The following is a 23777-nucleotide window of genomic DNA, read 5'->3' as shown; positions in this document are numbered from 1 at the left end:
GTAGTAAGTGAGAGTGAGATCTGACTTTCCTTTGAGTAGAAATGTTTTTATATTTATATATTTTATCAAGTCATCAAACCTCCTCTTTCATATCACACATATAATCACAAGGAAAAGTGTACATATAAATACAATTTAGTCTAATGTAGTAAGGAGTGACAAAATTAAAATAATATAGAAAAGGAACTGCACATAGGCTACAAGTAGAAATTCAAAATAATACAAACTACTCTAAAATATTAAGAAATGGTACAATGAAAACAAAACTGATACAACAATAACAGTAACATTCAGCTTCAATATAATTAATCAAAGGACGATAGGCTGTTCTAATACCTGACACAAAGACAAGATTAGGTGTTAATCTAACACAAGGAAAGTGTTACTAAAATAATAATGATGAACACATTAATGCCATATCTAACAACTTCTGAATAAGGGATTTCATGAGATAACTGTTTAATTTTAAAGTGACGCATAGTCCGGCAAAACTGACGTCGAGGTAATGCTACGAGTACAGTGTAGGAGGATGAATATACGGCAGTTCTGTGAAGGGAAAAGAAAGAAGAGATTGATGTTAATTTCGTGGAGTAGTGAGGAAGTAAAAACGTGAAGTTGAGTAATTTGGAGAAGAGTTATGTAAAATATTGTATGGAAGTGAAAGAGCATGTATGATTATTCGTTCTTTTATACAGTTTAGACCATAGATGTCCCATTGTAACTCGTACGAGGTAACCCCTGGCGTAAGCAACCCGCAGCGCTTATTCTTTAAGGTCGTTTTTCCTATTTTATCTGGAAAGTTATTGACCTTAGCAGAGCATGCTTGACGTTCAGTATCTCCTGGCTCTATAGGGGTTTGGACACCCATGGTTTAGACGAAAAAGATAGTGTTATATGGTCAAATTTCAGTGCATTAGTAACGAATCTTATACATCATTATGAAAACATTGCTGTCTCTCATTTAAGTTAGAACTATGTTAATAAGGAATCACAGTAACATAAATGGAGCATCATAGGTGTTAGTACTAAATAATTTTTTATATAAGTGGTAGAAAATATTTCAGGTGCTATATCCCTATAGCAAAAGCAGTGGCGTGGATTTCGCCCCAAATCTTTGGATGAGTAGGCCTATATCTCGCGTGTGATTTTGCGTGAACGTGTGCACTTATGCGGAAAGTATTACTAAGCCTATTAAAGTCCATAGTTCTAATGATGCACACTATGCGTTCATGAGATATATTTACTGTATGTACACGGGATAAGTTTTATACATATGTTTACTGATTGATATACTGTAGTACGGGATTCCTGTGATGAAGAGTAAGCATGACAATTAAATTGGCCTTCGTCTACTTTTTAAATTTCATACGAAAAGAGAGCTCAATTCAGAGACAAAAGCTATTTATCTTTCATCCATGACCTGAGCTCTTATGTAGTCGGATGAACTTTCGTTTCCATAAGCATAAAAAACGTCCCTGTAGAGTGTCTATTGTAACGCATTTCTTTGTAAATATTAATTAAGTTAAACCGGGACTCCTTGTTTACTTTCGTCATATATTTCGTGCACATAAGACGGAATTAAGATTCATTTACCAACTTCTGTAAAAGTAAAGAAGCTATTAAAACTTTTAAATGGAATTCCTCCGTTTTTGCTGCCTCCAGCCAAACCTATATTCCTCTAGACCACACTACGCAAGGTTCCCGACCAAAAAATATTAGTTGAAAAGCATACTAAATCTACTTTAACGTATACGATATTATTGGAGGCAGTGTGATTCAGAAAATGACAATCTCGAAATTTAAAAGAGGACAAAGTATAGTTTTGAACATTTCTTAATACAAATGTGTGATTCTTGCTATAGCGTCTATATTTCGGCTTCCTGTTACAACATCTGATGCCAAAGGCCAAGCCCTGAAGTAAGCGAGCTGAATTCATACTTCGAGACCGCGCTGGAGTGTGATTTCGAATCCCGCATGGGCTGAATAATTGGTTGGGTTTTTTGTAGTCTTCCAAAATATCACGCGACTGATAGGTAATTAATTTGAGAGTTTAACGTCACGTAAAAATGCAACCTCTTTTCGCCCTAACACCCCTCTTCGTCTCCTTTTACTGTCTTTGTTGTCCCTCCCCTTCTTGTCATTTCGTTGTTCCTCTTGTAAACCTCTTGATCTCATTCTATTCCCTTGTTCTCCTTGCATTCTCGTTGTTATCCTTGTATTCCTCTTGTTCTTCTTTTATTTCCATTGTTCTCGTTCTATTCTCCTCGTTCTCCTTGTATCCTCATTTTTCCCTTGTATTCTTATAGCATTCCCTTCTTCTTGTCTTTCCCTTTGAGTTTTTGTTCACCTTTTTTCCTTGTATACCCTTCATTCTCTTTCTATTCCATATATATCCCATTGTTTTCCTTGTCGAAAAATGATCGCATCCAAACATAGATTTATTTAACCTATGCAGCATGCAACGCATTCCGAATCTCACAGGACCGGTGATATCAATGACGTCACGCTGCAGCGAAATAGGAACAAAACTGCTGCGAGGTTGGATGGCTATCATGGAGGCTGTAAAAGTTGTTGTGTGTGCTATGCTAGCAAGATTTTGCGAAATTTCCGTACTGTAATCTCGTTCAAAGGAAAGAGAGCATAAACAATTTATTTCTTGAATCAGTAGTAATAACTGTTCCGTTGACATGTTCGTTCATAAGCCATTAACATATTTTTTTTACGTTATGCTCATTACAAACAATGCAGCAGATCACACCGCCATGGTACAACAGTGCACGATGTCATTCGTCTGCTAATTCCCGCCCTATACAAGAACCAATCAGATGGCGACTGATAGATACTGCCACCATCTCTGCATGCTGATGGAACCGGTGGAGCATCAGTGGCGTCATCGTTGAAATTTGTAACACCGTGATGCCATCAGATTGCTCAGTGCTGAGATTCGGAACACGCTCATAGTAAAACCACAGTCTAGTATATACAGTCACAAAGCTCAATACGTAGTAAATATGCATCAATAGGTAGTTGCTAACCACTAGGAACGCTAATATCGCCTCATTACAGACAATGCGAAATAGTACCGGCACAGTCTATTGTTCCTAGCACCCTCACAACTCAAGCTTCGTGACTGTATGCACTAGACTGTGGTAAAACTATGTACGTGTCGACAAGTGATCGCAACAACACGTAGTTCTCCGCAAAGATGTGTAGTATAGTAAAGCTATACGCCTGCTGATTGTTGTTAGTCTTTCATTAAAATAGCTATTAATAGATACAAAATGTGTCTGTTATCATGTGGCTGAAAGGGATGAGAACTTGAATATAAGCGTTACGAAAATATAAATAATTCTGTACATAATGAATAATTTTTCTTTTAAAATTTTTTCTTCTTCAATATGAATTGTTTTATTTAATTCCCTTTCATTTTTTTCTGTTTGTTCATGTTACAAGGCATGATTATGCGTCAAATAAGAAATCAAATAGTAAACTAACTTTTTCGGAGTAGGTCGCCATTGTGTGTGTTTTCATCTCACACAAACACGCATTAATTTTTCGCTTATATTACTTACATGTGTATCACTCCCTGGTACATAGTGTGTTGAACGTGAAATAAAATTCCACCAATAGTCAGAGAAAATAGCTCTATTCAAACAGGTGGCACGTGAAAAGCCAGATCTTGATTTTCACGAAATTTATGTCGTATACTCTTCCATTCATAATCTCGATTTTTTTGTAATGTTACGATGACAGGGTAAAACAGGTTGTTGATTCAAACAAATGAATTTTGAAGCCAGAAGGTGTTAATTACACGAACTGTGAACTAACGTGTTGTCATACAACATCATCCAATTATTTGTTCGAACGTTTTCCCTTGTAAAACAGCGTATGAACCTGTGCAGTTGTTGTAGAAATTCTCAATTTTAGTAATGTTTCACTTCCGTGTATTTAGGAAAAAACTCCTAGTGGATAATTTCTCTCTATTTTAATGGACTGAGGGGAATCTTTCCCTTGTGGGATATTTACATCCTACAGTTTCTCTCTCTTCGTGAAGACTCGCTAACAATGAAAATATACGTGCCCGATTAAGATGTAGGCCTATGTATTTATTCACACTGCAAATGGGTAAATACCCGGTGGCAGTGGTAATTAATATCACACTCAGTAATGGCACTTAATAAGAAATAAAATTATAAATAATTAAAATAATACTAATAATAATTAATACTAAAACATAATAATAACAAAACTATAATAATATTAACCAGGGGCATCCTAAATTAAATGAAGCACGATCAATTAAAATAACATTTAAAGTAAATCTAATTTGTATCTTAACCCTAAGTTCGAACTAAAACCCACGAGTATGATATGTTCATACATGCACAAGTACATTTTAGCACTGCACTCATTTCGCTGTCAACTCACTCACTGCACTGGAACTACTACACATTTCACTGATACTATCCTGAGTTCACTAAGACTTCAAAACATTTCAATGTTCAAATACTTTGCTCTACCACTAAAAAACTATAAAACTTCACTGACACAAACACACTTCATTGACACAACACACTTCTTTACTGATACCATACTTCAAATAACAAAACATCAATTACACCCTTTAAATAGTGTGTATAATATACTACCGTCTATTAGTAAAGTTGTTAAGCCTATTTTTAAGTATAGTTTTGGTTATTGGTAAAGCCTTTAGTAAGTCTGCAGGTAAAGCATTCCAGTCCCTGATAATACGATTGAGAAAATAAAACTTTCCAGTGTCCGTTCTCTGTCTTCTTTCCCTCAACTTATGCGAGCCATTAACGTACAAATTCTTCTCTTCTTGATAAAATTTCTTGTCTGTTTTCACTATATAAAGCATAAGCAAGTTACGACACTTGGCATCATGAGAAAAATTTCAACATACGAAAGAAATTCAATGCTTATTTCCACTTGTTCATAAAAGAATAATTAAAATACGCCTTAATAAACCTCTTGATTACTTATCGGAACTTCTGTTCACTGATTTCAATGTTCTTAAAATTAGATAATTTTTATTATCATTCTTTTTTTAAACTTTGTACACAAAAATCGTAAAAAAACATTCAAATTATTATCATTACAATTACTGTACAGCAGGGATGTTAAAGCGCCTGCACTGCTTGCTCTGAAGAACCCGCACAAAATTTCCTTACGAGCGATAATTGTACTTTATCTTGCTAAAAGTGAACCATGTTGGATTTGTATTGATTGTAGTATGAGCATGCAATGCAGGCGCTTTGACATCGCTGGAGTACAGAACTAAATTATCCGACTTAATACGAGTGAAGGAACCGATCCGTTGCTAAACATGTGACGTCAGATTAGTGTGACTTAAAACCATTGCCGTTTCTGAGCAACTGACGTCAGATGGTGAAATTCTTGTAACATTTTATTCTTTTGACACTTGAACATAAAGTTTTGTGTTAAAGAAAAGACAGATGAATCATGTTATCTTCCACGCGTTTATCAATCTGTCTTTGTAATGGCAGTGAACTACATTTAAAATATGAAATGTTAAAATTTTCTTTAAATCAATTAAACGTCGTAACAGTGTGTTTGAGTATATTTGTTTTTTGAATAAATATTTGAAAATATTCGTCGGCTGAATGATGTCTTAGCTTTTGCTCTTGTCCTCTATTTGGTCAACATTATCTGGCTCGTACAGCTCAACGACTGTATGCATTTGGAGTTCGATATCGCAGCTGAAACCATTGGTTCGAGCTTGCAAGTCAGGCTTATGAAGTTTATAGAGGATTCCACGTCAAGAAAAGAGCACTGAGAATATGATCTATTCCATCAAATGACCAGTTGCCATAGAAATGCCTACCTACCACATAGCTTCTACAATATACTAGGCAAGACCCATAAAACCAAATCTTTTTTCTTAACGTGGAATGCTCTATAGCCAGATTGCTTCTGTTAATGTTAGATTGAAAGGATGAATGCAATTTTTCTTCTGTGACAACGGGAAGCTTTTCGATAATATTGGATCAGGGTATAGTGTTGTTGTTATTTGTTCTTTAGTCAACTGTCCGAAAACAGCTCTGAACCTCACAAGTAATACCTCCTTCATTGCATGCATCGCCGAATAGCTACTTCAGACTTGCAGAAGTGGGCGCTAATTGTGGCGTAGGTCATAAAGCAGAATAAGTCACTCATACCTTCCGTCCGTCCCCCGCGTCATTGACTTGGTAGGTGAGGGGATTTCTATTCAGTGTCCGTGTTATGTGATTGCATATGGGTCACAGAGACGTCATTCAACGTCGGTGGACTGTGGAGAACCAACGCTTATTATTGCAGACAAGAGTTTATTAATTGCAGCATGTTAGAAAAACTTATTATTAACTAAATAAGATAAGAAGACAGGTTTTGAAAATAAGATAGAATAACGTCACGATTTCAAAATTTAAAAAAAAAAATTGAAAATAGAGAATTAATGAAGTTATAAATGTATTCCGATAGCTATATTAATTAGTAAAGGTTCAGAAGATAATTTGACATTATAAATTGGTTAACTACTATATTTTAATTTCAATAAGAATGCATTTATAATAAATTTAGTAGTCATAATAGCAATGAATCGAAAATGAGTGCATGCGATACAACGATGAATCTAAATTGAGGTTGATTATGTAAGCAAGTTGTCAAGTTTGTGTTTAAACAGGTATGCGGTAGTCTTCATAGAAGTTACGCAAACGTTTCTGCTGACAAGAAAATATAGCAAGATATAAAGATTAACCTACATATGGAATGTACCGATTCAGCTATTTCAGGCTCATGACTTACAGTATGTCGACATCTGCTCAATTATTTGAAATAATAAGTTATTATGTAAAATAAGACCTAAAAATTACAATTAAATTATCAAAAGGAGCAGATAAATAAGGTTTAAAGTCTTAATGGTCATTACGATTAATATAAACATGCACTAAGTAAGTGCAAGTTTGAACCAATAAATTATTGAGATTTGCGATAAATTTATTAGTTTAGGAAATGGTATATTTATTATGTATAACTACTTTTATATATAGATCTTTTTGTTACATTATTAATTTTTGTACTTTTGTAAACTAATATTAATAAATCTATCTATCTAAATTGCAGACCTGACATACCTTATTGGTGTAACAGGACGTCACCGAATAACTTCGAGGAATGGTAAATCACACAGATAGAATTGACTTTTGTTAAGGAATATATGCTCAATGACACATCCTTCATGAGATATTCGTCTTTTTTCAGAAACTCATAATGCATCGCATGCATAAGTTTGCCCATTAATTGCATAACATCTCTGTTACACTCTTGTAGTTTCTTATTGGTCTGTGTGGTTCATTTTCAGACCGTCTTATCATCAGACTGTCTTCTGCTGTGCTTGATGAAGTTGGATGATGAACGCTGTGAAAGTAGGCAACATTTAACATTAATTATTCCCCAAAAGTTGTCCAGTTTTATTATTGTTGAATTAGGAAAATGTTAATATAGATCGCACTTATCTATGCCTTATTGATATTTCAATTTGCAATAGAATATTTGGAAGGGGTACTGTGAACCAGCAGTGCGACTTTTCACGATCTATTTCGCTAATCGTGCAGCTAGACGCATTCTCGAACCCTCACGGGATTACAGTACTACACTAAGGCTCGCTGCGTACCCATGTTTCGAGCAAGCGATCCCACTCGTCCCTAGACCAGCCCCCTTAGTGCATCGCCAGGCGGCGTTGGGAATGCTATGGAATGACGATGAAAGGTGACGGAATGATGTAGGTGCCAAATATGGGGAAACGGGATAACTCTGAATAAAACCTCAACTGCGGCCTTGTCCGTCAAAACTGCCCTTATGGATTTTTCAATGAAATATTTCAGGCCTGTCTGCGTAACAGACTGAAGATCTGGCCACTCACTCATCGGAGAGGGTTGATACTGCGATTTAGTGCTTGCCTTATTTGGACCTCTGTGTGGGGATCTCCTTAAGCAGCTTGCTTGCCCCCTCTTCACACCATTACATCTCCCTGTATGTTAGTCTGGGCTGGACATGGAGAATCGATACAACGTGTAAAGATATTATTAATTTTCGAATGCCTTGTTAATTCGCTAATCTCTTTGGTCCCTTGTTCTTTTTGCTTTATATCAATAACTTGTCTAAACAGATTTTGCACTCTAAATGTTTACTATATGTTGATGATGTTAAATTGTATAAAGTCATTGACAAACAAAAAGACGCTTTCGATCTAGAGCATGATTTGAACAGACTATATAGATGGAGTATTGACAATTTTCTTCTGTTAAATCCTAATAAATGTTGCTTTATGACGTATTCTAAAAATAGGACAATTGCTCAAAATTCGTATGAAATTAATGATGTGAAATTATTTAGAGTAGAATCATTTAAGGATTTGGGTTTTACGTTTTATGTTTTTATGTTTTAAAATTCACTTAAATCACGTGGTAATTAATGCATATAAAAAATTAGGATTTCTAATCAGAAACACACAAAAAAAAAAGAAAAAAAATATATATAGACCTACTGTTGATACTCTATATAAAACTCTAGTTAGGAGTAAGCTAGAGAATGCCTCAGTTCCAGTCCCATCAGATTCAAATAGAAAGGATACAGAAAAGATTTTTACTTTATTTATGTTTTAAAAAACACCACGTGTCGTCTTATGAAAAGCAAATTTCATATACAACTTTCTGAAATTAATTATAAAACTTTAAAATCTAGACGATTAATAAATAGTTAAATTTTACTCTATAAGACTCTTAACGGTATATTGAATAACTGCGATTTTCTTAAATTCCTTCAGTTCAATGTAAAAAGAACAGAATTGACTATATTGATTTATTGATATAGTTCACAAGTACAAAACTTAATAATATAACAAAAGATATATAAACAAATGTAGTTCTACATACTAAATATACAATTTCCTAGACTCATTATTTTATCGCAAATCTCAATAATTTATTGGTTCAAACTTGCACTTACGTCTGGTTTTAATGCATGTTTAAACCAATCGTGATAACCATTAAGACATTAAACCTTATTTTATCTGCTCCTTTTCACAATTTAATTGTAATTATTTAGGTCTTACTTTAATAATAACTTATTATTCCAATTAGGTGATCAGATGTCGACATACTGTAAGTCATGAACCTGAATTAGCTGACTCGATACATTCTATATGCAGGTTGTCTTTATTTCTTACAATATTTCCTTGTCAGCAGAAACGTTTGCGTAACTTCAATGAAGACTACCGCATACCTGCTTAAAAACAAACTTGACAAGTTGCTTACATAATCAACCTCAATTTAGTTTCATTATTGTGTCGCATGTACTCATTATCAATTCATTACTATTATAATGCCTACTAAATTTATTATAAATGCATTATTATTGAAATTAAGACATATTAGTAAAGCAATTTATAAAGTCAAAATTATCTTCTGAACCTTTACTAAATAATATAGCTATCTGAATACATTAATAACTACCTTAATTCTCTATTTTCAATTCTTATTATTTTAAAACCTTGCCGTAATTCTATCTTATTTTCAAAACCTGTCTGCTTATCTAATTTAATTAATAATAAGTGTTTCTAATTTTAGGAAAATTTAGTCTTTGCTGATGCCTATCTCTTAGTAGGTAGTTTCGTTCAGTATCTGTAGTTTTGATTGAATCTACTTTATTTCTGATAGAGTTTCTATTTGTCAATTTACCTCTTAATAACTGTTCGTCACCTTCTCCTACTCCATCGGTCGGTATCGCACAGCTCCTCCATATTATAGCACTTCCTCTCGCGCACCCCGGACTACCAACGGCATGTGGCATTCTTATAAATTGATCTTCACTTGCGCTGACTATGCCGGTTGATCCACAATCGCTTCTCCTTGTTGAGTTTTCACTTGCGCGCCTCAGCCTACCCTCACTGGTCGTTCTCTCAGTCTGTGCCTCAGCTCCCCAAACAGCATCTTCACTGGTTCCAACATCTAAAGAACAGAATTACGTTATAGGTAACATTTTGTTATTCCAATTCCTAGAACTGTTTCCTTCAAGAACTCTCCATTGTTTATGTGTAATACTTACAACTCTCTGTCTTTAAACTGTGATTCTCAATTAGATTTCAGTTTAACAGTTAAAAAATTTTACACAGTATTAAAAAATTGTAATTCCTTAGATATTTGAATTATGAATAAGTTATTATAATGTTTTTTACTCTAGTTTTGAAAAAACTCTGCATTATTATATTGACATTTGGCACTATATTAACTGCAATATTATATTCTGGCATCTATTACCAGTATGTATTTTCTTTCTTTCGTTTGTATTGTTTGTTTTGTTTTTTCTTTTTATGTATTTTGTATATGTATCAATGTAAGCCACCTATAATTGTTGGTGGTGCATTTGAATAGAATTAAAATAAAAGCATCGTAATTTAATAGACGTACTCTCTAGAGGTGTAGAAAGCTCAGAATGAGATACAAAATGTAATTTTCAATAAATATTAACACAGTTTTACCAATAAAAGTGCCGCTAAAACGTTGAATGAGTGTTCATTCTTCTTTCTGTATCGGTCGTTTTTATTTGTTCGAAGTAAGTAAACTTCTTAATCTGGATTCCTTGTGTTGCAAGAATAAAAACTAGAAATTTAAGAAAGCTGTTTTAATTGTATAACGAAAAGAAAGAAAAACTGCAAACAAAGCATTAATAAAACTAAAAGGAGAAAATAAAACACAAACAGAAGGAAAAAGAAATTTACAGACATTGTAAAGAAGTAAAGCCAAAAGAAAGATAAGGCGTTGTTGGCTGTATCGTCCCTCTATTAAGTGATCCCTTGGGGGAACTCGGGGTAAAGTCCTGCCCGGCTTTGTGCGGGTCCCATCCGAGTGCGGGGGGGGGGGGAGTCAGATTTATTTATTAGTATAGCTAGCACTATAGGCCAAGTCCATTCTTGCACTGTATTGTACTGTCTTGTAAGGAAGAAAAGAAGGAAGAGCGCAAGAAGTGAGGTTCCCATAGGAATCGTTTAGCTCCCCATCCCAAAGCCATTTTCTCTCCCAGACTAACTGGACCTATGCAATATGTGGCCTCTACTGCATCATCACGACTTATTTCCACCAGCTGACCTCTAAATAGAACTCTATTCTGCTCTCTTGTAGAGATATATCGCCAACTATGACCTACATGCTACGACCTGAAATACAAAAGCTAAAATGAACTTGAGACACGCATTACAATATGTATCCAAAATATGTTTACCATGAAAAGCCGGAACCTTGAAAATGTTAAAAAATATTCATTGAGAATTTAATGGAATCCCAATAATTGTCAGAAACGTCTATTCCTACTTATGGCCACGTACATCAATGTCGATTAGTGTAATCAACGGTTAAAATTGTCACCTAACCCCTGGTTAAGCATGTCTACGGTGCATCGACCTCAGATGTTGAAATACAAAATACCCTACAAAAATGCAATAAAATGAACAGAGTAATTAGAAGAAACAGAACAGAACATATAATACATAATAATACAGAATATAATTACAACACCAGAAATAGAAATAAAATAATACATCAATAGTATAAAAAAGAGGATACAATAATATTAATAAAATTTACGGACCGAATGAGCAGCGTTCGTGTTCGGTCGCAGTTCAGATATATTATTAAATAGACTATAAGAGGGATACTTTGTATAATATAAAATAATAGTTAGGACATAAAATCCGAGTTTAACCACGATATAATGAAGTATGAGTGGAGCGGAGAAAAATTCTCTCCGACACCGGGACTCGAACACGTGTTTTCAGCTCTAAGTGCTGACGATTTATCCATTAAACCACACCGGATTCCACTTCCGATGCTGGATTGAATCCTCTCAGTGTAAGTTTCACCTCTTAGTTTCCCTTTAGTGGCCAACCCTCATGCACTGTGTCACAGATGTGTGACAGTGGCACAATGTCCAACACAGTACGTGCAGAGATGCACTCATTACGAGTGACTAAGTGGCCGGGATTCGACGGAATGAGCGCCGTCTTAAATCACTGATTATTTACGTATATAATGTATAATATAATATAATATAATATAATATAATATAATATAATATAATATAATATAATATACAATACAATATAATTAACGACGGTAGTCTCTAATCGACCATATTCGAGCGGTTAGTAGGCCTAGCAAAAGAAAATGACAGCCAAATTCACAGCCGATTATTTCGAAGACGATTGTTATTGTACTTGGATTAAGCCTACTTGAATAAGGATGATGGTGAGCATGAAGTTTCATTTGTGGAAAGGGAGAATTATTAAGAGGAATTTGGTGACAGAAAATTTTAGGAGGGATTCCGTTTATCAAAGTCTATCGTGTCATTTCTGTTGCAACAAATGAAAAACATGGAATTAGCCCAGAAACATTCCTATTTCTCCCTGTGAATCGGCTGCTTACATTATGCAATTGATATTTTCAATATTTTAAGAGGGAACAATAGAATATCTCTTTTCCTACGTCATCGCAGGCTGAACGAAGAGAGGTTATGAATGGATCTTAGGATATTGAACAATTCTCTGGTATAATTGCAGCCTTGGATTGTACACATTCCTATTTATCTTCTTCATCCTTTTCCTTTATGGATAGTTCATCCGTAAACGTCCGAGTTTAATATAATGTAGTAGATCGTGTATTATGTAAGAAAGTTATAGAAGCCTTCTGTTTCCATAGCACCACGAATGACGTCATAGTTTACCGAAATACATGTCAAAAGGTTACAACGTTTCACGTTACATTATCTCATTAATAATAATAAATTATTATTAAGAACGACGATAAAGAACGACATGGTTTTTAAAAGTAATAAAATTGTTGGTAGAAACCAACAAATCCCCAAACTATATCAATGGCAAGAAACAAAACAATTGAAATGAAAAATGATTAAAAATGTAATACATTGAACAAAATAAATTTTTAAGCAAATTTTATTCCTAACTGTCGCCTAGATTTAAATATTCCCTTAAGTTCAAATGAACATATATTTTATAGTAATAAAATTTATCTGTTTTTGTGACATTCAGTAGTTCTGTACTTTTAATTTGATTGTATACACATGTAGCATGTAATAACTTTTCATTTTTCAAAACCAATAATGGAATTCACTACACATATAACTAAAGTAATATTTTGTTATTATTAGTTATTTCATAGTTTGACTTTTTAATTGAAGTTTCTAAGTAGCCCACATGTTAGATCGTCATGTCTGCTTCTTTAAGTTCAATATTTTGTAAGTTTTCAATTATGTTCTTTCATTATAAGCAATGCACTTTACAGGATGCTACAATTATTATCGCGTATTCTAAGCATGTGACAGCCGCCAATTGTCAATACAAAGAATATAAAATGAAGGTAACAAAGTCTGAGATTGAAGTTTCTCAGAAGCACACTGGAAAAAAGATTATAAAGCTGCTGGAGCTCGAAGAATATGTGAAGTCAAGGGTGAAGGTGTCGTTAGTGTCTAAAGTTTTACAATTAAGACAGATTTATGGAAATAATTTTTACGGTGTTTATTGGCAACATATTAGTCAGAGAATTTCGGTAATCCCTTCATTTGATATTAAATATAATACAACTAAAAAAATAGATGATTTGGTTTAGAATACATTGTTATTTCGTTCAGCATTATTTATTCAATGAAAATGTTGTTTTCCGAAGTATAAATCTTCTAATTTGTTTCTGCCGGTATCTGTATTTACCCGTTTTCCCATAAAATCGTGTTTCGTTCTTCTTATTCTATTTATGTTCATATTTATATGCCGACCCTTGTCGAAAATTCCAATCTTACTTGACGAGAAACTAGTGATGTGGAAATAGAGCAGCGGAAGTCCTGTTCATAAGGCAATATGGTACATACATCACATTCACAATAGACAAACACCCGGGCTCGAGGCGGTGTTCGAACTGACAATAGGGGGTTTCAGAGCTGCTCTTTGCGCAACGTGAAATTTGATTATGCACTACGTATCTGCTCCTGTGTAGTTACTGCACTTCTTGTCTAAAATAAGTTTGAGAACGCCTCAAGGATGGGTAGTTGCCACTACGAGAGTTGTGAAGAACTATTAATTACAGATTTTCAAAATGAACACCCACGATGCCTAGCTCCTTAGGTTTATAATTCCGGAGGCTGAGGCTCAAATCCCGCTCCACCTGAATTTATTATTGTGTTCGGCAGACAGTAAAGAGGTTTTCTCCGGGTACTCCGTACCAATAATTCTCCATCATGATCATTAGAGCCCATCGTTTGGACACCGACCCACTGGAAACGGATTAGCTATTAGCCATAGTCTAATATTAATGTTATTAGTAGTCAGTCATGAACCAACGTAATTTGTGTGACCACGTCACTTCTCCTCGCTGCGGATATTAGAGCGACGAATTTTCGTATAATATAAATCCTGCTTGGGGGATTTTCTCAGTAATATCTCGGCATCGAGAGTAGCTACTGACCTATGTTACCATTTGTTTGATTTATAATCGCGAGTTCAATGTTAAAGTGATAGTAGACATGTACGATACATTTTGAGTGAACCATAATGAAATAATATTATGAGCTGGGAATAATTTCAGAATTACGCTTCATATGAAGGGAATAATATATTATGCAACGAGCCTATAATGGTACTAATTAAGACGCGAGTATGTTTGTTTATGAAACGAGCGCAAGCGAGTTTCATAATTTTCATACGAGCGTCTTAATTACTATTATAGGCAAGTTTCATACGACTTTTTATGCTCGACATATTTCTAACTTGAAATTATTCATAAGTATTCATGTTATGGTTATGTAGGTGAGGAGCGGGACTGACCTGAATTGTGAGATGTGCGCAGACGCGAAAGTATTGATTTTTTCCGAGGCACGAATGTCATTGACCTTGATATAATCTAGAGAATAACATGAACATTAGTCTTGATATAACCTGGAAATTGATTTAGAATTGAAAAACGAGATCACAAATTGAATTTATTTGAATATTATTTACAATTAACGCTAATTATTATAGTAACAGAACATAACCTTCTGCAACAGTATTGGATTTCCAGCCTCCGAGACTTTTCGCTAATTGTCTTTCGATTGCATATCCGAGAATAATCGATACTTGCGGTTTTATAATGGTATAATGGTGATTTCTCATTGGCTCAACAACTGAATTATAATGAATAGGTGTACTTTAATGAGGTGCATTAAAGGGCTACCACCAGGTGTATAATTACAACATTTCGGCATGGTCGAGCATAAAATATATTGCATGCCCATCATTAATTTCTTCTCTTATCAAAGACCCATACTGGCTATTTGTAAGCCGAAACAAAAAAATAAACATTCAAATAAACACAACTGTTGTTTCATTCTCGAATGGGTGATAGCGACTGGCGTAGCTCAGGCGGTAGCGCGTTTGCCTGTTGATCAGGAGTTGCGCTTGGGCGTGTGTTCGATTGTCGCTTGGATTCATTGGCTGGTTGTGTTTTTTCTGAGCTTTTCCCCAACCGTAAGGCGAATATTAGGTAATCTATAGCGAATTCTTCAGTTCTTCAACGTACGATACATTTCGAGTGAAACCTTAGTAAAAAATGTGTTGTCACTGGGACTAATTTCAGAATTACACTTCATACGAAAGGAAAATACAGGGTCTTTCATAAGTAACGAGTCTATCGAAAAATGAACTATTTTGGATAATTTTTTTAAATTACGTTCATCCTCACGAGAAAGAAACCTTCCCGGTGCCGTACAGTCGATTTGGAAACAAACACCCCTTATCCTCGCCGTCAGAGCTATTAAACGGAAGAATAGTTAGTGTTTTGAACCTTTATAAAAAAAAAAAAAAAAAAAAAAAAAAAAAAAAACAGTTTCAATTGTTGACAAATTATGGTGTAGGCCTACAGTTTTCAAATTTCTTCCGTTCTCTTGGATGCACAAATGTAAGCGACGTATCAACTCTTCATGGACTCTGGTGAGCCTGTCAAGCGTAACCATTTGTATCATGTGTTCAATTCTTTCCACTAATTCAGGAATGGTGCAAGGCTTATATGCATAGACACTATCCTTGAAGAATCACCAGAAAAAGAATTCAGGGAAGTCAATTCAGATGAACGCGGAGGCCAACGTATTGGGCCTGTGCGACCGATCCACCTGCCTGGAAACACTTCGTCTACGGAATAAACGTTTAATTTGAGCGACCCTGTTTCTAAGTTCAAACCAGTCAGCAATTTTTCTCTTCTGCAATAACGTTAAGCTATCACAACAATATGTATAGGCATGGCTGTGTGCCATTATCCTTGGCGTATAGGTCACTTTAAGTCCTTGGCGTATAGAAGGTGATGCTCCAGGTCATTTTAAGTTGGCATCAAATGCACATTACACATGGATAAGTAGCTTCCTCTTGCGGCGAGGGGAGGGGGTGTTTGTTTCCAAATCGACTGTACGGCACCGGGGAGGGTTCTTTCTCCTGAGGATGAACATCATTTCAAAAAAATTTCCAAAATAGTTTATTTTTCGATAGACACGTTACTTATGAAAGATTCTGTATATTGCATGCCCTTCGTTAATTTATTCCCTTATCAAACACCCATAGTATCCATTTGTAAGCCGAAACAAAAATTAAATATTCAAGTAAACGCAACTGTAGTTATATTCTGGAAACTGGGTAATAGCCTAGTGTAGCTCAGGCGGTAGCGCGTTTATCTGTTGGTCCGGATTTGCGCCTAGGCGTGGGTTCGATTCTTGCTTGGACTCATTACCTGATTGAGTTATTTTCCGAGATTTTCCCCAACCGTAAGGCGAATGTTAGGTAATCTATGGCGAATCCTCGACCACGGCCTCATCTCGCCAAATACCATCCCGCTATCACCAATTCCATCGACGCTAAATAACCTAGTAAGTTGATACAGCGTCGTTAAATAACAAGTAAACTGAATGATGCCTTCTGTAACCAATTAAGTAAATTGTATTGAAAGGCTAACTGACTGACTGGTGATCAAAAATATATGATAACAGGCAACAGTGTGCTGTACAAACTCAATTGTTGAATACTGATGTGGTGCAGCTAATAACATTTGCGTGCGGTTTTCCCAAACGATAATATTTCAGACACGCAAAAGCAAGTTGGAGGAAAAGGTGTGCATGTTGGGGCAGCATGTATATAAGCCGAATTGTTACTGTATTAGCAGCACTGAAATGGAGAAGAATGAATGACTTTACTTTTGAATTCGTGTATTGCTGCAGTAATGGAGTAATACGTACATATTTAATGTCACGGAACTGCCCGTGGTTCTTATCATCGTCGTAAACCATCGGTTCCATCTCATTCGGTACAAGTAATGATTTTAATATTACGAGCTACCAGACATATTTTCTAGTGATCTTTAATAATCAACGTCTCATCTGACAGAAAATAGAAGTTCGTTATTTTAAACTAATGTTGTGTGCGACCCAAAAATGTCATTCTAACAGCTACAATATCTTTTCTTACGATAAATTGATGAGCGCATATTTTCTGTGTTCTAATGAATTTAATTTTAGGATAAATTGTAGCACTCTATACTACCTAGCTCAGCAACTATAAGCAGCATTTAATAAGCGAATGGTTCACTGTGCGACCCAAATGCTAGAAATGAACCCGGAAGACAGTAGCAGTGCATGACCGATGCTGCTGGGTTTGAGTTCTTGAATTTCGTCAGGAATCAACATGTGTTTCTCGAGTCGATATCTGATATAGTCCAGAAAAATATGGTGTGATATCTCAACATCCATTCCATATACCCTACTAATTGTGAGCTCAATATACAGTATGTCGATGCTCATTTACATGTCAATGTCCGATCAGAATTATGGTTGCACATCTTAAGCTTCTCCTTTCTAGAACTAGTTGCTCAGTGGATTATGCCTTAGTTCCCCAAAGAGAATTTTGGCCTCTTTCATAGCTGGTGCAGATCACCAGGATGTCAGTATACCCCTCAGTAAATCTGTTTAATTAAACATTTAGGGATACCGACACAAGGTTCCGGGCAATAACGTTAGCTGGTAGTTTCCCTTCGTAAGTAAATGAGTTTTTTCATTACTGTACACCCCACTGGGTCCTGAGAATCCAGTGTGCTGTACTTCATTATTTCTTGACAAGTGTATCCTGTTGACCCTACCCTGTCAAGTCTGTTAAACTTTGTCCTGTTTGTTCTGATTGTTTATTTGGATCCTATTCTGTTGTCTCGTTCCTGTTTATCCATCTATCTTATTGGACACTAGACATTTATTCTGATGTACTCTGTCCTATTTTCTATGCCTATCCTCTTCAATCCTATCGTGTATTCTGTTGATCCTTGTCTTTTTTATTCTATCTGCCATGCTGGTTACTACCCTGCTTATTCTATTGGACTCTGCTCTGTTTATCCTCACTATCTGTCTTATTGAAACCTATCCTGTTCCTGCTTTAGGACACTGTTCTGATTGTTTTGTCTACCTGTCCTATTGAACACTATAGGATTTAATCTATTGGAACTTAACCTGTTTGTGCGACAGACTAATGTCAGTATATTTACTGGCATGTAAAAGAACTCCTGCACACCGGTGACGCTGATTTAACATCTGCATTTGCGAGCGTCATTAAATAAACCATGAATAATAAAAATTGGTCTGTTTGTTCCGACTATCTGTTCTGTTTGACTCTATCCTGTCTGTTGCATTTGATTCTGTCCTCTTTGCCCTGACTATCTGTTCTGTTGAACCCTATCCTGTCTGTTGCATTTGATTGTCCTCTTTACTCTATCTTTTCTGTTGAACCTTATCCTGTCTGTTGCATTTTATTTTGTCCTCTTTACCCTAGCTATCTGTTCTGTTGAACTCTATCCTGTCTGTTGCATTTGCCTTTGTCCTCTTTACCCTGACTATCTGCTCTGTTGAACCCTATCCTGTCTTTTGCATTTTCTTCTGTCCTCTTTACTCTATCTGTCCTGTTAAGCCCTATCCTGTCTATTCTATCGGAACCTGACCTGTTTGTCCCCACTATCTATTCTTATGAACCAAATCACATCTCTTCCATTTGATTCCATCGTTTTCGTCCTGACTATCTGTCCTGTAGAATCCTATCCTGTCTATTTCATTGGACTGTTTGTTCTCACTATCCTGTCTAATCTATTGGAACCTGTCCTTTTTATTCCGACTATATGTCTTCTTGATCCCTATACTCTTTGTCCTGTTTGTACTGACTCTCTGTCCTGTCTATTTTATTGGACTCGTCCTCTTTGTCCTGACTATCCTTTCTGTTCTATTGGAACGTGTCCTATTTATTCCAATTATTTGTTCTGTTGAATCCTATTTTGTCTACTCGTTTGGACTCTGTCCTGTTTATCCTGACTATTAGTCCTCTTGAACCCCATCCTGTCTATTATATTCGGGTCTGTCACATTTGCATTATTTGTCCTGTTCAGCCTTATCCTTTCTATTCCATTGGACTTTGTTCTTTTAGCATTACTTTTTGTCGTATTGAACTTTATCCTATATATTCTATTGAAACCTGTCCTGTTTGTCGTGACTGTCCTCTTGAACCCTCAACCTATCTAGTCTGTTGGTTTCTCTCCTGTTTGACCTGACTCAGACTGCCTGTCCAGTCTGACCTTGTTCTGTCTCTCCTGTTATTCCTGTTGTCCATCCGTTTGTACATCCATCTTTCCTACCACATATATACCGTACATATAGATTGGAACTATTATGATGAATGTAAAGTCGTAACATTTAAATTGATTTCTAACTTGGAAATTTTGTCTCCTTTCTTCAATGTAAATGAGTTTGAAAGCGCACTTTCAGTTCTTATACTAAATACAAAACATTTTATAATGCATATATACTTCGAAAAGACGAAGTATATGATTAAGTCGCGTGACCAGATTATTGTACGAAATGGAAATATAAAAATTGGAGATTTATCCTTCGAAGAGGTGGAAAAATTCAAATATCTTGGAGCAACAGAGCGTATTCCGAATCTCACCGGTGAGCAATCCGATGGCATCACGGTGTTCCGAATTCCACCGATGACGTCATTGATGCTCCACCGGTGTCGCACCGGTGCCATCAACTTGCAGAGGTGGTGGCAGTCTCCATCAGCCACCATCATGAATCTGATTGGTTCTTGTATAGGGCGGGAATTAGCAGACGAATGACATCGTGCACTGTTGTGTCATGGCGGTGTGTTCTGCTTTAGTTCTGCTGTATTGTTTGTAGTGAGCACAACGTAAAAACAATATGTTAATGGCTTATGAGCGAACATGTCAACGGACCACTTATTACTACCGGTTCAAGAAATAAATTGTTTATGCTCTCTTTTCTTTGAACGAGATGGGAGTACGAAAATTTCGCAAAATTTTGCTAGCGTAGCACAGACAACAACTTGTACAGTCGCCATGACAGCCATCAATTCTTCCAGCAGTTTTGTTCCTTATTTCGCTGCAACGTGACGTCATTGATCCACCGGACCGGTGAGATTCGGAATACGCTGACAGTAACAAATATAAATGACACTCAGGAGGAAAATATACGCAGAATAAATATGGAAAATGCCTGCTGTTATTCGGTTGAGAAGTTTTTGTCGTCTAGTCTGCTGTCAAAAAATCTGAAAATTAGAATTTATAAAACAGTTATATTGCCGGTTGTTCTGTATGGTTGTGAAACTTGGACTGTCACTTTGAGAGAGGAACAGAGATTAAGAGTGTTTGAGAATAAGATTCTTAGGGAAATATTTGGCGCTAAGAGAAATGAAGTTACAAGAGAATGGAGAAACTTACACAACGCAGAACTGCACTCATTGTATTCTTCACCGGACATAATTACGAACATTAAATCCAGACGTTTGATATGGGCAGGGCATGTAGCACGTATGGGTGAATCCAGAAATGCATAAAGAGTGTTAGTTGGGAGACCGGAGGGAAAAAACCTTTGGGGAGGCCGACACGTAGATGGGAGGATAATAATAAAATGATTTGAGAGAGATGGGATATGATGATAGAGAGAGGATTAATCTTGCACAGAATAGGGACCGATGTGAGGGTGACAATGAACCTCCGTATTCCTTAAAAGCCAGTAAGTAAGTAAGTAGGCTATACCTACAACTGTGAGTGTCGTGTTCATTCAGATAATCACAGTTATTTATAAGACTGTATCAGCTGACCTCATCAAGCAGTAGATACTTCGTGAAGAGTAAAGTAGTCAAGATTGGATTTTCTGCGATTACATTATATTTAAAGTGAAGCAGTCTGTAATATATTGAATTCCAAACATGGAATCTTATCCATTTTAACAGAGAGCAAAGGACGTCAACTAAAATAACAAGAGACAGATGGTTAGGCACAGTGAAATAATAACATATAAAAATGTTGAACAGACAGAAATGTCAACAGCGCGAACGCGGTACTTTGGCGGGGGTGAGACTGACTCCATAGTTACAGAGAAAGACAAAAGACGACGACTGCGTCTGTTGGTTGGGGTGGGGGTGGGGGTGGGAAGACAAGTGATGGATGCTCAGGGCACTGGTCCGCACCAAGACACTCAACAATGACGTCGTTACTTCACCAGCTTTTTCCTTCTTTTCACTTCTTTTCCCTACCCACTGCCATCACTTCTTCAGCCTTTATATTATTTTCTCCCGCTGTTTTAAAACTAAGCCCACGTGGCTATAGAGCGTGCCTCATAAAATTAGTCTCAAGTCACGACTATAATTCTCGAAGGCTGTGATTCCCTGCGGAGGGTAGCGACACCCTACGGAGATTAAGGGGGTGAAACAATGTTATATATTTTTCAGCTACATTTCAATCCCGTCTACAGCTATAATTTTCTAGAATAAATGTATAGCAGTTGATTGTTGTACAGAACACAACAATAACGCTTTTTTATTTGAAAAATTGTCAATTTTAAAACAAGCTTGTGTAACTGCAGGGTGCACGGTCGACTCCGCAACAAAATTTCCACATAATACGAGTATTTCGTTCTATACCACTTTTCTTACACTACATATATGGTCAGTTTTAACCCGTAAGTGGTGAGGTATTTTTCTAGTCACGTAACTGGGGAGGTGGGGATTGCACTTACCCCAACTTAGAAACTTGTATCGTAGCACTCAGACAATCAAGCTGAATTTTTAATTTATATAATCAAGTACTCTTATTTGTTTTAACTAGATTTTCTTCAAAATTAGGGAAGCAGGCAGCATAATAAGCAATGAAAAAGAAAACAAATATCTCCACACATCCACCTGGCGTAGGCTTCTTTTCTTACAATGGCTGGGGTACTCACAGTCACCACCTCACCAATTATGGGTTAAATTTGTGCCCACTTTTTCATACCTGTAAATTTTCCATCTACTCTTCATTTCTAGGCCTTTATTTTATATTTTCATAAATATAGTTCCTCCTCCTCCTCCTCCTCTTCTTCTTCTTCTTCTTCTTCTTCTTCTTCTTCTTCTTCTTCTTCTTCTCCCATCAAAGTTTAGGTGATTTCACCTGTTCCGGTCAACAAGGTCTAGTCATCTTTCTCTTGGTCTACCCATATCTCTTTTCCCCTGTGAATTATATGAATGTATTTGTTTGGGGATTCTTCCTTCATTCATTCTTTCTATGAGTTAACCATTTGTTTCTATATTGTTCTATTTTGTCAATCAATGATGTAATATGTAGTCAATTCCAATTCTAATTCTGTCCTGTCGTGTACATCCTTTCACGTATCTAAGAAATTTTATTTCATTAACTTGGATTCTACTGGCATTCTTTTTTATTGGTACCCAATTTTCGGATCCATATAATATAGTAGGAAGAGCCATAACCTTATAGAATTTCATCTGAGTTTCTTTCGTTGTTTTTCTTCTTAGAGTGTTTCGTATTGTTCCACATATTGAATTAAATTTTGAAATTGTATTATCAACATCACTGTCAAAATCTTGGTCAATATCATATCCTAGATATTGAAATGGGAAACCTGTTCTATAATAGTATCATTCACTACTATCTTCACAAGGTATTTCCCTATAAATGCGATAACCTTGTTTGTTTGTTTGTTTGTTTTTTTTTTTGTAGAAATCTTCATGTTGTACTCAGAAGCTAGTGCATATAGGCTGTGTAGCCTATGTTCATTCTCTTGGATTATCACTTGATCGTACGCATATAATACAGTGTTTAAATAAGTGTGTTTACAAAGCTTTATGCCATAGGAGTTTTGCTGTTTCCATTGTCCAATAAGATCGTCGATATACTCGTATATATCAAATAAAGAAGGGAACAAGCTACATAAATATAGTTTCATGTCCATATCATATATTAATAAACTTTATTTCTTGCGTCCAGTCTGCTAAACGCTTTGGCTGTTGGATAGATTAATGGATACAGCTACTGGCTACTACTGCAATGGTAGACATTATTATAAGCCTACAGTTAGCCGTTCTTAATGAAATAATAGCAGAAGTCACAATATTATTTTCTTTCATTCTGCGCGTAAGGTCACTAACAATTAAATTACACTTTGAGAAAAATATTTCTGCGTCAACAGATGCAAAAGGAACCCGAACAAATTTCAACAAAGCAGATGTAAATTCAGGATAATTCAACATAAAAGCTCGTAATGCCTCAATGACGTCAACTTTAACATTGGAAGTGTTGGATGGTTGTTCCAAAACTATTTCTTTCATAGTAAGAAACTCTACACTGCAA

This window comes from Periplaneta americana, chromosome 15, assembly GCF_040183065.1.
Source record: "Periplaneta americana isolate PAMFEO1 chromosome 15, P.americana_PAMFEO1_priV1, whole genome shotgun sequence".
In the NCBI taxonomy this organism is placed as follows: domain Eukaryota; kingdom Metazoa; phylum Arthropoda; class Insecta; order Blattodea; family Blattidae; genus Periplaneta; species Periplaneta americana.
This window is presented reverse-complemented; position numbering follows the sequence as displayed.